Source organism: Denticeps clupeoides, unplaced genomic scaffold (genome assembly GCF_900700375.1).
Source record: "Denticeps clupeoides unplaced genomic scaffold, fDenClu1.1, whole genome shotgun sequence".
Taxonomy (NCBI): domain Eukaryota; kingdom Metazoa; phylum Chordata; class Actinopteri; order Clupeiformes; family Denticipitidae; genus Denticeps; species Denticeps clupeoides.
This window is the reverse complement of record NW_021629913.1, coordinates 38,326-50,640: the sequence shown is the minus strand read 5'-3', so window position 1 is coordinate 50,640 and position 12,315 is coordinate 38,326. Positions and strand designations below refer to the sequence as shown.

Sequence of the window (12,315 nt, the reverse complement as noted above, 5' to 3'; positions counted from 1 at the left end):
AAAAGAGAGACAATGGTCGTATGTTTTTTAAACAATGCGACCATGAAATGCAGTGTTGCAGATATGTGTGAGTCAGACTAAAGGTCAGTATGATTAGTAGCAGCTGGAGAGTAGCTTAGTGGTAGGCATGTGGCTTCTCATCCATAAGGTCCCTGGCATATCTAGGGTCCCTGTTGTTTACTTGGAGTTGTTGAATAAGCGCTTTTCTTTGCGGATCTCGTGGCGCAACGGTAGCGCGTCTGACTCCAGATCAGAAGGTTGCGTGTTCAAATCACGTCGGGATCATGTGATCTTTTGCCTTTTTAAAGAAAATCTTTGATTAGGTTCAGCAAACCACAAAAAAGGCCTTTTCATCCTCAACACTTGTTTTGAATGTCAAAATAAAACACAAAATATTTTGTAGGAGCCACTGGAATAGACATATCAGCACTGTAATGTGTAAAGAAGCAAAGTAGCTGAGGACTCACACAGAGAAAAATAAATGTGACTCTGATGGGACTTACAACACTCTCGAAGTCCAATGCATTTTCCATTGTGTCAAGGGGGCCAAGCTTGGCCCAAGTGTCTTCTTTTGTATCTGGTTCATTTGAACTGAAGTAGCATTTAAATATATTGTTTATATAATCCTCACACTACAAAATCCTTGGTGGCGGATGTGTGAGTCAGACACAACATCTCACCAATGTTTATAAGTGGGGATGTAGCTCAGTGGTAGAGCGCATGCTTCGCATGTATGAGGTCCTGGGTTCAATCCCAGCATCTCCATGGTGACTTCCCTTTAGTGCAGTAGCTCTTACTAATTTGTTTAGAAATTTAGAAGTAGTTGAAACCTCTCTGTGACATAGTGAAAGGCTATCAAGTGTGGTCCTTAATATGTAAATGTTGGCCATCATAATTCATGTTTTGCAAGCTAGGATCATGATCCATTTCAAACTTAACACTTTGAATTTTTTATAGAGTAGTTGGAGGGCAAAAAGGTAAAATGAATAATCTAAAAAAAACAATGCATTGTCCAATGCGTCACAGAGCCAAACTTGGCCTATGTACCTTCTTTTGTACCTTGGTTCATTTAAAAGTCAACATAGTAGTTAACAGTATTGTTTATATTATCCTCTCACTAGAAAATTCATGGTGGCAGATGTGTGAGTCAGAAACAACTTCTCACAGCACCTTATGTGTGGGGATGTAGCTCAGTGGTAGAGCGCATGCTTTGCATGTATGAGGTCCCGGGTTCAATCCCCGGCATCTCCATGTAGTTTCTCTTTAGTGTAGTAGTCTCTTACTGATTTTGTTTAGAAACTTAGAAGTAGTTAAAACATCCCTTCGACATAGTGAAAGTCTATCAGGTTGTAGTCCTTAACCTGTCAATGGTGGCCATCATAATTCATGTACCGCTTTACAGGATCATGAACGTTTCAAACTTAACACTTTGAATATGGTTCTAAAGTAGTTGGAGAGTCTTCAGAGGGTAGAGTTGGGCTAAGACAAAGAGTCTAGAAGTCCAATGCATTGTCCAGTGTGTCACGGAGCCGAGATTGGCCTATGTACCTTCTTTTGCAACTTGGTTCATTTGAACTGAATGTTAATAATACTGTTTGTATAATTCTCTGACTACAAACTCCATAGTGGCGGACTTGTGAGTCAGAAACAACTTCTCACAACAGACATACGTGTGGGGATGGAGCTCAGGGGTAGAGCGCATGCTTTGCTTTATGAGGTCCCAGGTTGAATTCATGGTGTTTCCATGGTGACTACTCATTAGCGTAGCCGTCTCTTACCATTTTCAGCTAGGATTGTAAAAAGAGTTGAAACATCTCTATGACATGGTGAAAGTTTGTGTCTGAAGGGTAGTGCTTGATCATTAAATGCTGGCCATCATAATTCATGTACCACGAGATCCTTAGGATGAAGGACTTTTTCAAAGTTAACACTTGCATTGAGCATAAACATTAAACCAGTAAGTGTTTCGTTGGACTCACTGGAAGTAAACTAAAGTGACTCTGGTGGGACTCGAACCCACAACCTTTGAATGTCTTTGACTGTCTAGAAGTCCAATGCGCTATCCATTGCGCCACAGAGCCTAGGTGGACTGGTGAGACGTATTCAACCTTTCTGTACAATTAAAAGAGAGACAATGGTCGTATGTTTTTTAAACAATGCGACCATGAAATGCAGTGTTGCAGATATGTGTGAGTCAGACTAAAGGTCAGTCTGATTAGTAGCAGCTGGAGATGTAGCTTAGTGGTAGAGCATGTGCTTCTCATCCATAAGGTCCCTGGCATATCTAGGGTCCCTGTTGTTTACTTGGAGTTGTTGAATAAGCGCTTTTCTTTGCGGATCTCGTGGCGCAACGGTAGCGCGTCTGACTCCAGATCAGAAGGTTGCGTGTTCAAATCACGTCGGGATCATGTGATCTTTTTGCCTTTTTAAAGAAAATCTTTGATTAGGTTCAGCAAACCACAAAAAAGGCCTTTTCATCCTCAACACTTGTTTTGAATGTCAAAATAAAACACAAAATATTTTGTAGGAGCCACTGGAATAGACATATCAGCACTGTAATGTGTAAAGAAGCAAAGTAGCTGAGGACTCACACAGAGAAAAATAAATGTGACTCTGATGGGACTTACAACACTCTCGAAGTCCAATGCATTTTCCATTGTGTCAAGGGGGCCAAGCTTGGCCCAAGTGTCTTCTTTTGTATCTTGGTTCATTTGAACTGAATGTAGCATTTAAATATATTGTTTATATAATCCTCACACTACAAAATCCTTGGTGGCGGATGTGTGAGTCAGACACAACATCTCACCAATGCTTATAAGTGGGGATGTAGCTCAGTGGTAGAGCGCATGCTTCGCATGTATGAGGTCCTGGGTTCAATCCCCAGCATCTCCATGGTGACTTCCCTTTAGTGCAGTAGTCTCTTACTAATTTTGTTTAGAAATTTAGAAGTAGTTGAAACCTCTCTGTGACATAGTGAAAGGCTATCAAGTTGTGGTCCTTAATATGTAAATGTTGGCCATCATAATTCATGTTTTGCAAGCTAGGATCATGATCCATTTCAAACTTAACACTTTGAATTTTTTATAGAGTAGTTGGAGGGCAAAAAGGTAAAATGAATAATCTAAAAAAACAATGCATTGTCCAATGCGTCACAGAGCCAAACTTGGCCTATGTACCTTCTTTTGTACCTTGGTTCATTTAAAGTAAACATAGTAGTTAACAGTATTGTTTATATTATCCTCTCACTAGAAAATTCATGGTGGCAGATGTGTGAGTCAGAAACAACTTCTCACAGCCACCTTATGTGTGGGGATGTAGCTCAGTGGTAGAGCGCATGCTTTGCATGTATGAGGTCCCGGGTTCAATCCCCGGCATCTCCATGGTAGTTTCTCTTTAGTGTAGTAGTCTCTTACTGATTTTGTTTAGAAATTTAGAAGTAGTTAAAACATCCCTTCGACATAGTGAAAGTCTATCAGGTTGTAGTCCTTAACCTGTCAATGGTGGCCATCATAATTCATGTACCGCTTTACAGGATCATGAACCGTTTCAAACTTAACACTTTGAATATGGTTCTAAAGTAGTTGGAGAGTCTTCAGAGGGTAGAGTTGGGCTAAGACAAAGAGTCTAGAAGTCCAATGCATTGTCCAGTGTGTCACGGAGCCGAGATTGGCCTATGTACCTTCTTTTGCAACTTGGTTCATTTGAACTGAATGTTAATAATACTGTTTGTATAATTCTCTGACTACAAACTCCATAGTGGCGGACTTGTGAGTCAGAAACAACTTCTCACAACAGACATACGTGTGGGGATGGAGCTCAGGGGTAGAGCGCATGCTTTGCTTTATGAGGTCCCAGGTTGAATTCATGGTGTTTCCATGGTGACTACTCATTAGCGTAGCCGTCTCTTACCATTTTCAGCTAGGATTGTAAAAAGAGTTGAAACATCTCTATGACATGGTGAAAGTTTGTGTCTGAAGGGTAGTGCTTGATCATTAAATGCTGGCCATCATAATTCATGTACCACGAGATCCTTAGGATGAAGGACTTTTTCAAAGTTAACACTTGCATTGAGCATAAACATTAAACCAGTAAGTGTTTCGTTGGACTCACTGGAAGTAAACTAAAGTGACTCTGGTGGGACTCGAACCCACAACCTTTGAATGTCTTTGACTGTCTAGAAGTCCAATGCGCTATCCATTGCGCCACAGAGCCTAGGTGGACTGGTGAGACGTATTCAACCTTTCTGTACAATTAAAAGAGAGACAATGGTCGTATGTTTTTTAAACAATGCGACCATGAAATGCAGTGTTGCAGATATGTGTGAGTCAGACTAAAGGTCAGTCTGATTAGTAGCAGCTGGAGATGTAGCTTAGTGGTAGAGCATGTGCTTCTCATCCATAAGGTCCCTGGCATATCTAGGGTCCCTGTTGTTTACTTGGAGTTGTTGAATAAGCGCTTTTCTTTGCGGATCTCGTGGCGCAACGGTAGCGCGTCTGACTCCAGATCAGAAGGTTGCGTGTTCAAATCACGTCGGGATCATGTGATCTTTTTGCCTTTTTAAAGAAAATCTTTGATTAGGTTCAGCAAACCACAAAAAAGGCCTTTTCATCCTCAACACTTGTTTTGAATGTCAAAATAAAACACAAAATATTTTGTAGGAGCCACTGGAATAGACATATCAGCACTGTAATGTGTAAAGAAGCAAAGTAGCTGAGGACTCACACAGAGAAAAATAAATGTGACTCTGATGGGACTTACAACACTCTCGAAGTCCAATGCATTTTCCATTGTGTCAAGGGGGCCAAGCTTGGCCCAAGTGTCTTCTTTTGTATCTTGGTTCATTTGAACTGAATGTAGCATTTAAATATATTGTTTATATAATCCTCACACTACAAAATCCTTGGTGGCGGATGTGTGAGTCAGACACAACATCTCACCAATGCTTTATAAGTGGGGATGTAGCTCAGTGGTAGAGCGCATGCTTCGCATGTATGAGGTCCTGGGTTCAATCCCCAGCATCTCCATGGTGACTTCCCTTTAGTGCAGTAGTCTCTTACTAATTTTGTTTAGAAATTTAGAAGTAGTTGAAACCTCTCTGTGACTTAGTGAAAGGCTATCAAGTTGTGGTCCTTAATATGTAAATGTTGGCCATCATAATTCATGTTTTGCAAGCTAGGATCATGATCCATTTCAAACTTAACACTTTGAATTTTTTTATAGAGTAGTTGGAGGGCAAAAAGGTAAAATGAATAATCTAAAAAAAACAATGCATTGTCCAATGCGTCACAGAGCCAAACTTGGCCTATGTACCTTCTTTTGTACCTTGGTTCATTTAAAGTAAACATAGTAGTTAACAGTATTGTTTATATTATCCTCTCACTAGAAAATTCATGGTGGCAGATGTGTGAGTCAGAAACAACTTCTCACAGCCACCTTATGTGTGGGGATGTAGCTCAGTGGTAGAGCGCATGCTTTGCATGTATGAGGTCCCGGGTTCAATCCCCGGCATCTCCATGGTAGTTTCTCTTTAGTGTAGTAGTCTCTTACTGATTTTGTTTAGAAATTTAGAAGTAGTTAAAACATCCCTTCGACATAGTGAAAGTCTATCAGGTTGTAGTCCTTAACCTGTCAATGGTGGCCATCATAATTCATGTACCGCTTTACAGGATCATGAACCGTTTCAAACTTAACACTTTGAATATGGTTCTAAAGTAGTTGGAGAGTCTTCAGAGGGTAGAGTTGGGCTAAGACAAAGAGTCTAGAAGTCCAATGCATTGTCCAGTGTGTCACGGAGCCGAGATTGGCCTATGTACCTTCTTTTGCAACTTGGTTCATTTGAACTGAATGTTAATAATACTGTTTGTATAATTCTCTGACTACAAACTCCATAGTGGCGGACTTGTGAGTCAGAAACAACTTCTCACAACAGACATACGTGTGGGGATGGAGCTCAGGGGTAGAGCGCATGCTTTGCTTTATGAGGTCCCAGGTTGAATTCATGGTGTTTCCATGGTGACTACTCATTAGCGTAGCCGTCTCTTACCATTTTCAGCTAGGATTGTAAAAAGAGTTGAAACATCTCTATGACATGGTGAAAGTTTGTGTCTGAAGGGTAGTGCTTGATCATTAAATGCTGGCCATCATAATTCATGTACCACGAGATCCTTAGGATGAAGGACTTTTTCAAAGTTAACACTTGCATTGAGCATAAACATTAAACCAGTAAGTGTTTCGTTGGACTCACTGGAAGTAAACTAAAGTGCCTCTGGTGGGACTCGAACCCACAACCTTTGAATGTCTTTGACTGTCTAGAAGTCCAATGCGCTATCCATTGCGCCACAGAGCCTAGGTGGACTGGTGAGACGTATTCAACCTTTCTGTACAATTAAAAGAGAGACAATGGTCGTATGTTTTTTAAACAATGCGACCATGAAATGCAGTGTTGCAGATATGTGTGAGTCAGACTAAAGGTCAGTCTGATTAGTAGCAGCTGGAGATGTAGCTTAGTGGTAGAGCATGTGCTTCTCATCCATAAGGTCCCTGGCATATCTAGGGTCCATGTTGTTTACTTGGAGTTGTTGAATAAGCGCTTTTCTTTGCGGATCTCGTGGCGCAACGGTAGCGCGTCTGACTCCAGATCAGAAGGTTGCGTGTTCAAATCACGTCGGGATCATGTGATCTTTTTGCCTTTTTAAAGAAAATCTTTGATTAGGTTCAGCAAACCACAAAAAAGGCCTTTTCATCCTCAACACTTGTTTTGAATGTCAAAATAAAACACAAAATATTTTGTAGGAGCCACTGGAATAGACATATCAGCACTGTAATGTGTAAAGAAGCAAAGTAGCTGAGGACTCACACAGAGAAAAATAAATGTGACTCTGATGGGACTTACAACACTCTCGAAGTCCAATGCATTTTCCATTGTGTCAAGGGGGCCAAGCTTGGCCCAAGTGTCTTCTTTTGTATCTTGGTTCATTTGAACTGAATGTAGCATTTAAATATATTGTTTATATAATCCTCACACTACAAAATCCTTGGTGGCGGATGTGTGAGTCAGACACAACATCTCACCAATGCTTTATAAGTGGGGATGTAGCTCAGTGGTAGAGCGCATGCTTCGCATGTATGAGGTCCTGGGTTCAATCCCCAGCATCTCCATGGTGACTTCCCTTTAGTGCAGTAGTCTCTTACTAATTTTGTTTAGAAATTTAGAAGTAGTTGAAACCTCTCTGTGACATAGTGAAAGGCTATCAAGTTGTGGTCCTTAATATGTAAATGTTGGCCATCATAATTCATGTTTTGCAAGCTAGGATCATGATCCATTTCAAACTTAACACTTTGAATTTTTTTATAGAGTAGTTGGAGGGCAAAAAGGTAAAATGAATAATCTAAAAAAACAATGCATTGTCCAATGCGTCACAGAGCCAAACTTGGCCTATGTACCTTCTTTTGTACCTTGGTTCATTTAAAGTCAACATAGTAGTTAACAGTATTGTTTATATTATCCTCTCACTAGAAAATTCATGGTGGCAGATGTGTGAGTCAGAAACAACTTCTCACAGCCACCTTATGTGTGGGGATGTAGCTCAGTGGTAGAGCGCATGCTTTGCATGTATGAGGTCCCGGGTTCAATCCCCGGCATCTCCATGGTAGTTTCTCTTTAGTGTAGTAGTCTCTTACTGATTTTGTTTAGAAACTTAGAAGTAGTTAAAACATCCCTTCGACATAGTGAAAGTCTATCAGGTTGTAGTCCTTAACCTGTCAATGGTGGCCATCATAATTCATGTACCGCTTTACAGGATCATGAACCGTTTCAAACTTAACACTTTGAATATGGTTCTAAAGTAGTTGGAGAGTCTTCAGAGGGTAGAGTTGGGCTAAGACAAAGAGTCTAGAAGTCCAATGCATTGTCCAGTGTGTCACGGAGCCGAGATTGGCCTATGTACCTTCTTTTGCAACTTGGTTCATTTGAACTGAATGTTAATAATACTGTTTGTATAATTCTCTGACTACAAACTCCATAGTGGCGGACTTGTGAGTCAGAAACAACTTCTCACAACAGACATACGTGTGGGGATGGAGCTCAGGGGTAGAGCGCATGCTTTGCTTTATGAGGTCCCAGGTTGAATTCATGGTGTTTCCATGGTGACTACTCATTAGCGTAGCCGTCTCTTACCATTTTCAGCTAGGATTGTAAAAAGAGTTGAAACATCTCTATGACATGGTGAAAGTTTGTGTCTGAAGGGTAGTGCTTGATCATTAAATGCTGGCCATCATAATTCATGTACCACGAGATCCTTAGGATGAAGGACTTTTTCAAAGTTAACACTTGCATTGAGCATAAACATTAAACCAGTAAGTGTTTCGTTGGACTCACTGGAAGTAAACTAAAGTGACTCTGGTGGGACTCGAACCCACAACCTTTGAATGTCTTTGACTGTCTAGAAGTCCAATGCGCTATCCATTGCGCCACAGAGCCTAGGTGGACTGGTGAGACGTATTCAACCTTTCTGTACAATTAAAAGAGAGACAATGGTCGTATGTTTTTTAAACAATGCGACCATGAAATGCAGTGTTGCAGATATGTGTGAGTCAGACTAAAGGTCAGTCTGATTAGTAGCAGCTGGAGATGTAGCTTAGTGGTAGAGCATGTGCTTCTCATCCATAAGGTCCCTGGCATATCTAGGGTCCCTGTTGTTTACTTGGAGTTGTTGAATAAGCGCTTTTCTTTGCGGATCTCGTGGCGCAACGGTAGCGCGTCTGACTCCAGATCAGAAGGTTGCGTGTTCAAATCACGTCGGGATCATGTGATCTTTTTGCCTTTTTAAAGAAAATCTTTGATTAGGTTCAGCAAACCACAAAAAAGGCCTTTTCATCCTCAACACTTGTTTTGAATGTCAAAATAAAACACAAAATATTTTGTAGGAGCCACTGGAATAGACATATCAGCACTGTAATGTGTAAAGAAGCAAAGTAGCTGAGGACTCACACAGAGAAAAATAAATGTGACTCTGATGGGACTTACAACACTCTCGAAGTCCAATGCATTTTCCATTGTGTCAAGGGGGCCAAGCTTGGCCCAAGTGTCTTCTTTTGTATCTTGGTTCATTTGAACTGAATGTAGCATTTAAATATATTGTTTATATAATCCTCACACTACAAAATCCTTGGTGGCGGATGTGTGAGTCAGACACAACATCTCACCAATGCTTTATAAGTGGGGATGTAGCTCAGTGGTAGAGCGCATGCTTCGCATGTATGAGGTCCTGGGTTCAATCCCCAGCATCTCCATGGTGACTTCCCTTTAGTGCAGTAGTCTCTTACTAATTTTGTTTAGAAATTTAGAAGTAGTTGAAACCTCTCTGTGACATAGTGAAAGGCTATCAAGTTGTGGTCCTTAATATGTAAATGTTGGCCATCATAATTCATGTTTTGCAAGCTAGGATCATGATCCATTTCAAACTTAACACTTTGAATTTTTTTATAGAGTAGTTGGAGGGCAAAAAGGTAAAATGAATAATCTAAAAAAACAATGCATTGTCCAATGCGTCACAGAGCCAAACTTGGCCTATGTACCTTCTTTTGTACCTTGGTTCATTTAAAGTCAACATAGTAGTTAACAGTATTGTTTATATTATCCTCTCACTAGAAAATTCATGGTGGCAGATGTGTGAGTCAGAAACAACTTCTCACAGCCACCTTATGTGTGGGGATGTAGCTCAGTGGTAGAGCGCATGCTTTGCATGTATGAGGTCCCGGGTTCAATCCCCGGCATCTCCATGGTAGTTTCTCTTTAGTGTAGTAGTCTCTTACTGATTTTGTTTAGAAACTTAGAAGTAGTTAAAACATCCCTTCGACATAGTGAAAGTCTATCAGGTTGTAGTCCTTAACCTGTCAATGGTGGCCATCATAATTCATGTACCGCTTTACAGGATCATGAACCGTTTCAAACTTAACACTTTGAATATGGTTCTAAAGTAGTTGGAGAGTCTTCAGAGGGTAGAGTTGGGCTAAGACAAAGAGTCTAGAAGTCCAATGCATTGTCCAGTGTGTCACGGAGCCGAGATTGGCCTATGTACCTTCTTTTGCAACTTGGTTCATTTGAACTGAATGTTAATAATACTGTTTGTATAATTCTCTGACTACAAACTCCATAGTGGCGGACTTGTGAGTCAGAAACAACTTCTCACAACAGACATACGTGTGGGGATGGAGCTCAGGGGTAGAGCGCATGCTTTGCTTTATGAGGTCCCAGGTTGAATTCATGGTGTTTCCATGGTGACTACTCATTAGCGTAGCCGTCTCTTACCATTTTCAGCTAGGATTGTAAAAAGAGTTGAAACATCTCTATGACATGGTGAAAGTTTGTGTCTGAAGGGTAGTGCTTGATCATTAAATGCTGGCCATCATAATTCATGTACCACGAGATCCTTAGGATGAAGGACTTTTTCAAAGTTAACACTTGCATTGAGCATAAACATTAAACCAGTAAGTGTTTCGTTGGACTCACTGGAAGTAAACTAAAGTGACTCTGGTGGGACTCGAACCCACAACCTTTGAATGTCTTTGACTGTCTAGAAGTCCAATGCGCTATCCATTGCGCCACAGAGCCTAGGTGGACTGGTGAGACGTATTCAACCTTTCTGTACAATTAAAAGAGAGACAATGGTCGTATGTTTTTTAAACAATGCGACCATGAAATGCAGTGTTGCAGATATGTGTGAGTCAGACTAAAGGTCAGTCTGATTAGTAGCAGCTGGAGATGTAGCTTAGTGGTAGAGCATGTGCTTCTCATCCATAAGGTCCCTGGCATATCTAGGGTCCCTGTTGTTTACTTGGAGTTGTTGAATAAGCGCTTTTCTTTGCGGATCTCGTGGCGCAACGGTAGCACGTCTGACTCCAGATCAGAAGGTTGCGTGTTCAAAACACGTCGGGATCATGTGATCTTTTTGCCTTTTTAAAGAAAATCTTTGATTAGGTTCAGCAAACCACAAAAAAGGCCTTTTCATCCTCAACACTTGTTTTGAATGTCAAAATAAAACACAAAATATTTTGTAGGAGCCACTGGAATAGACATATCAGCACTGTAATGTGTAAAGAAGCAAAGTAGCTGAGGACTCACACAGAGAAAAATAAATGTGACTCTGATGGGACTTACAACACTCTCGAAGTCCAATGCATTTTCCATTGTGTCAAGGGGGCCAAGCTTGGCCCAAGTGTCTTCTTTTGTATCTTGGTTCATTTGAACTGAATGTAGCATTTAAATATATTGTTTATATAATCCTCACACTACAAAATCCTTGGTGGCGGATGTGTGAGTCAGACACAACATCTCACCAATGCTTTATAAGTGGGGATGTAGCTCAGTGGTAGAGCGCATGCTTCGCATGTATGAGGTCCTGGGTTCAATCCCCAGCATCTCCATGGTGACTTCCCTTTAGTGCAGTAGTCTCTTACTAATTTTGTTTAGAAATTTAGAAGTAGTTGAAACCTCTCTGTGACATAGTGAAAGGCTATCAAGTTGTAGTCCTTAACCTGTCAATGGTGGCCATCATAATTCATGTACCGCTTTACAGGATCATGAACCGTTTCAAACTTAACACTTTGAATTTTTTTATAGAGTAGTTGGAGGGCAAAAAGGTAAAATGAATAATCTAAAAAAAACAATGCATTGTCCAATGCGTCACAGAGCCAAACTTGGCCTATGTACCTTCTTTTGTACCTTGGTTCATTTAAAGTAAACATAGTAGTTAACAGTATTGTTTATATTATCCTCTCACTAGAAAATTCATGGTGGCAGATGTGTGAGTCAGAAACAACTTCTCACAGCCACCTTATGTGTGGGGATGTAGCTCAGTGGTAGAGCGCATGCTTTGCATGTATGAGGTCCCGGGTTCAATCCCCGGCATCTCCATGGTAGTTTCTCTTTAGTGTAGTAGTCTCTTACTGATTTTGTTTAGAAATTTAGAAGTAGTTAAAACATCCCTTCGACATAGTGAAAGTCTATCAGGTTGTAGTCCTTAACCTGTCAATGGTGGCCATCATAATTCATGTACCGCTTTACAGGATCATGAACCGTTTCAAACTTAACACTTTGAATATGGTTCTAAAGTAGTTGGAGAGTCTTCAGAGGGTAGAGTTGGGCTAAGACAAAGAGTCTAGAAGTCCAATGCATTGTCCAGTGTGTCACGGAGCCGAGATTGGCCTATGTACCTTCTTTTGCAACTTGGTTCATTTGAACTGAATGTTAATAATACTGTTTGTATAATTCTCTGACTACAAACTCCATAGTGGCGGACTTGTGAGTCAGAAACA

At 40.7% G+C, this 12,315-nt stretch overlaps 23 non-coding genes across 23 annotated transcripts; 18 read left to right on the top strand and 5 right to left on the bottom strand.

Annotated features, from left to right (window-relative positions):
* Positions 1-213: 213 nt before the first annotated feature.
* On the top strand, positions 214-285 carry trnaw-cca (transfer RNA tryptophan (anticodon CCA)). The gene has a single exon. It is a non-coding gene; the product is annotated as a tRNA-Trp (tRNA).
* Positions 286-694: 409 nt separating this feature from the next.
* Positions 695-765, top strand: trnaa-cgc (transfer RNA alanine (anticodon CGC)). The gene has a single exon. It is a non-coding gene; the product is annotated as a tRNA-Ala (tRNA).
* Positions 766-1,179: 414 nt separating this feature from the next.
* trnaa-ugc (transfer RNA alanine (anticodon UGC)) lies at positions 1,180-1,251 on the top strand. The gene has a single exon. It is a non-coding gene; the product is annotated as a tRNA-Ala (tRNA).
* A 744-nt stretch (positions 1,252-1,995) lies between these two features.
* Positions 1,996-2,081, bottom strand: trnar-ucu (transfer RNA arginine (anticodon UCU)). The gene is given in 2 exon segments: positions 1,996-2,031; positions 2,045-2,081. It is a non-coding gene; the product is annotated as a tRNA-Arg (tRNA).
* A 255-nt stretch (positions 2,082-2,336) lies between these two features.
* trnaw-cca (transfer RNA tryptophan (anticodon CCA)) lies at positions 2,337-2,408 on the top strand. Its single transcript has one exon. It is a non-coding gene; the product is annotated as a tRNA-Trp (tRNA).
* Positions 2,409-2,820: 412 nt separating this feature from the next.
* Positions 2,821-2,892, top strand: trnaa-cgc (transfer RNA alanine (anticodon CGC)). The gene has a single exon. It is a non-coding gene; the product is annotated as a tRNA-Ala (tRNA).
* A 416-nt stretch (positions 2,893-3,308) lies between these two features.
* Positions 3,309-3,380, top strand: trnaa-ugc (transfer RNA alanine (anticodon UGC)). Its single transcript has one exon. It is a non-coding gene; the product is annotated as a tRNA-Ala (tRNA).
* A 746-nt stretch (positions 3,381-4,126) lies between these two features.
* Positions 4,127-4,212, bottom strand: trnar-ucu (transfer RNA arginine (anticodon UCU)). Its single transcript is given in 2 exon segments — positions 4,127-4,162; positions 4,176-4,212. It is a non-coding gene; the product is annotated as a tRNA-Arg (tRNA).
* Positions 4,213-4,467: 255 nt separating this feature from the next.
* On the top strand, positions 4,468-4,539 carry trnaw-cca (transfer RNA tryptophan (anticodon CCA)). Its single transcript has one exon. It is a non-coding gene; the product is annotated as a tRNA-Trp (tRNA).
* Positions 4,540-4,952: 413 nt separating this feature from the next.
* Positions 4,953-5,024, top strand: trnaa-cgc (transfer RNA alanine (anticodon CGC)). Its single transcript has one exon. It is a non-coding gene; the product is annotated as a tRNA-Ala (tRNA).
* Positions 5,025-5,442: 418 nt separating this feature from the next.
* On the top strand, positions 5,443-5,514 carry trnaa-ugc (transfer RNA alanine (anticodon UGC)). Its single transcript has one exon. It is a non-coding gene; the product is annotated as a tRNA-Ala (tRNA).
* A 746-nt stretch (positions 5,515-6,260) lies between these two features.
* Positions 6,261-6,346, bottom strand: trnar-ucu (transfer RNA arginine (anticodon UCU)). The gene is given in 2 exon segments: positions 6,261-6,296; positions 6,310-6,346. It is a non-coding gene; the product is annotated as a tRNA-Arg (tRNA).
* Positions 6,347-6,601: 255 nt separating this feature from the next.
* trnaw-cca (transfer RNA tryptophan (anticodon CCA)) lies at positions 6,602-6,673 on the top strand. Its single transcript has one exon. It is a non-coding gene; the product is annotated as a tRNA-Trp (tRNA).
* Positions 6,674-7,086: 413 nt separating this feature from the next.
* Positions 7,087-7,158, top strand: trnaa-cgc (transfer RNA alanine (anticodon CGC)). Its single transcript has one exon. It is a non-coding gene; the product is annotated as a tRNA-Ala (tRNA).
* Positions 7,159-7,575: 417 nt separating this feature from the next.
* On the top strand, positions 7,576-7,647 carry trnaa-ugc (transfer RNA alanine (anticodon UGC)). The gene has a single exon. It is a non-coding gene; the product is annotated as a tRNA-Ala (tRNA).
* Positions 7,648-8,393: 746 nt separating this feature from the next.
* trnar-ucu (transfer RNA arginine (anticodon UCU)) lies at positions 8,394-8,479 on the bottom strand. The gene is given in 2 exon segments: positions 8,394-8,429; positions 8,443-8,479. It is a non-coding gene; the product is annotated as a tRNA-Arg (tRNA).
* A 255-nt stretch (positions 8,480-8,734) lies between these two features.
* trnaw-cca (transfer RNA tryptophan (anticodon CCA)) lies at positions 8,735-8,806 on the top strand. Its single transcript has one exon. It is a non-coding gene; the product is annotated as a tRNA-Trp (tRNA).
* A 413-nt stretch (positions 8,807-9,219) lies between these two features.
* On the top strand, positions 9,220-9,291 carry trnaa-cgc (transfer RNA alanine (anticodon CGC)). The gene has a single exon. It is a non-coding gene; the product is annotated as a tRNA-Ala (tRNA).
* Positions 9,292-9,708: 417 nt separating this feature from the next.
* Positions 9,709-9,780, top strand: trnaa-ugc (transfer RNA alanine (anticodon UGC)). Its single transcript has one exon. It is a non-coding gene; the product is annotated as a tRNA-Ala (tRNA).
* Positions 9,781-10,526: 746 nt separating this feature from the next.
* On the bottom strand, positions 10,527-10,612 carry trnar-ucu (transfer RNA arginine (anticodon UCU)). Its single transcript is given in 2 exon segments — positions 10,527-10,562; positions 10,576-10,612. It is a non-coding gene; the product is annotated as a tRNA-Arg (tRNA).
* Positions 10,613-10,867: 255 nt separating this feature from the next.
* Positions 10,868-10,939, top strand: trnaw-cca (transfer RNA tryptophan (anticodon CCA)). The gene has a single exon. It is a non-coding gene; the product is annotated as a tRNA-Trp (tRNA).
* Positions 10,940-11,352: 413 nt separating this feature from the next.
* On the top strand, positions 11,353-11,424 carry trnaa-cgc (transfer RNA alanine (anticodon CGC)). Its single transcript has one exon. It is a non-coding gene; the product is annotated as a tRNA-Ala (tRNA).
* Positions 11,425-11,842: 418 nt separating this feature from the next.
* Positions 11,843-11,914, top strand: trnaa-ugc (transfer RNA alanine (anticodon UGC)). Its single transcript has one exon. It is a non-coding gene; the product is annotated as a tRNA-Ala (tRNA).
* Positions 11,915-12,315: the final 401 nt, after the last annotated feature.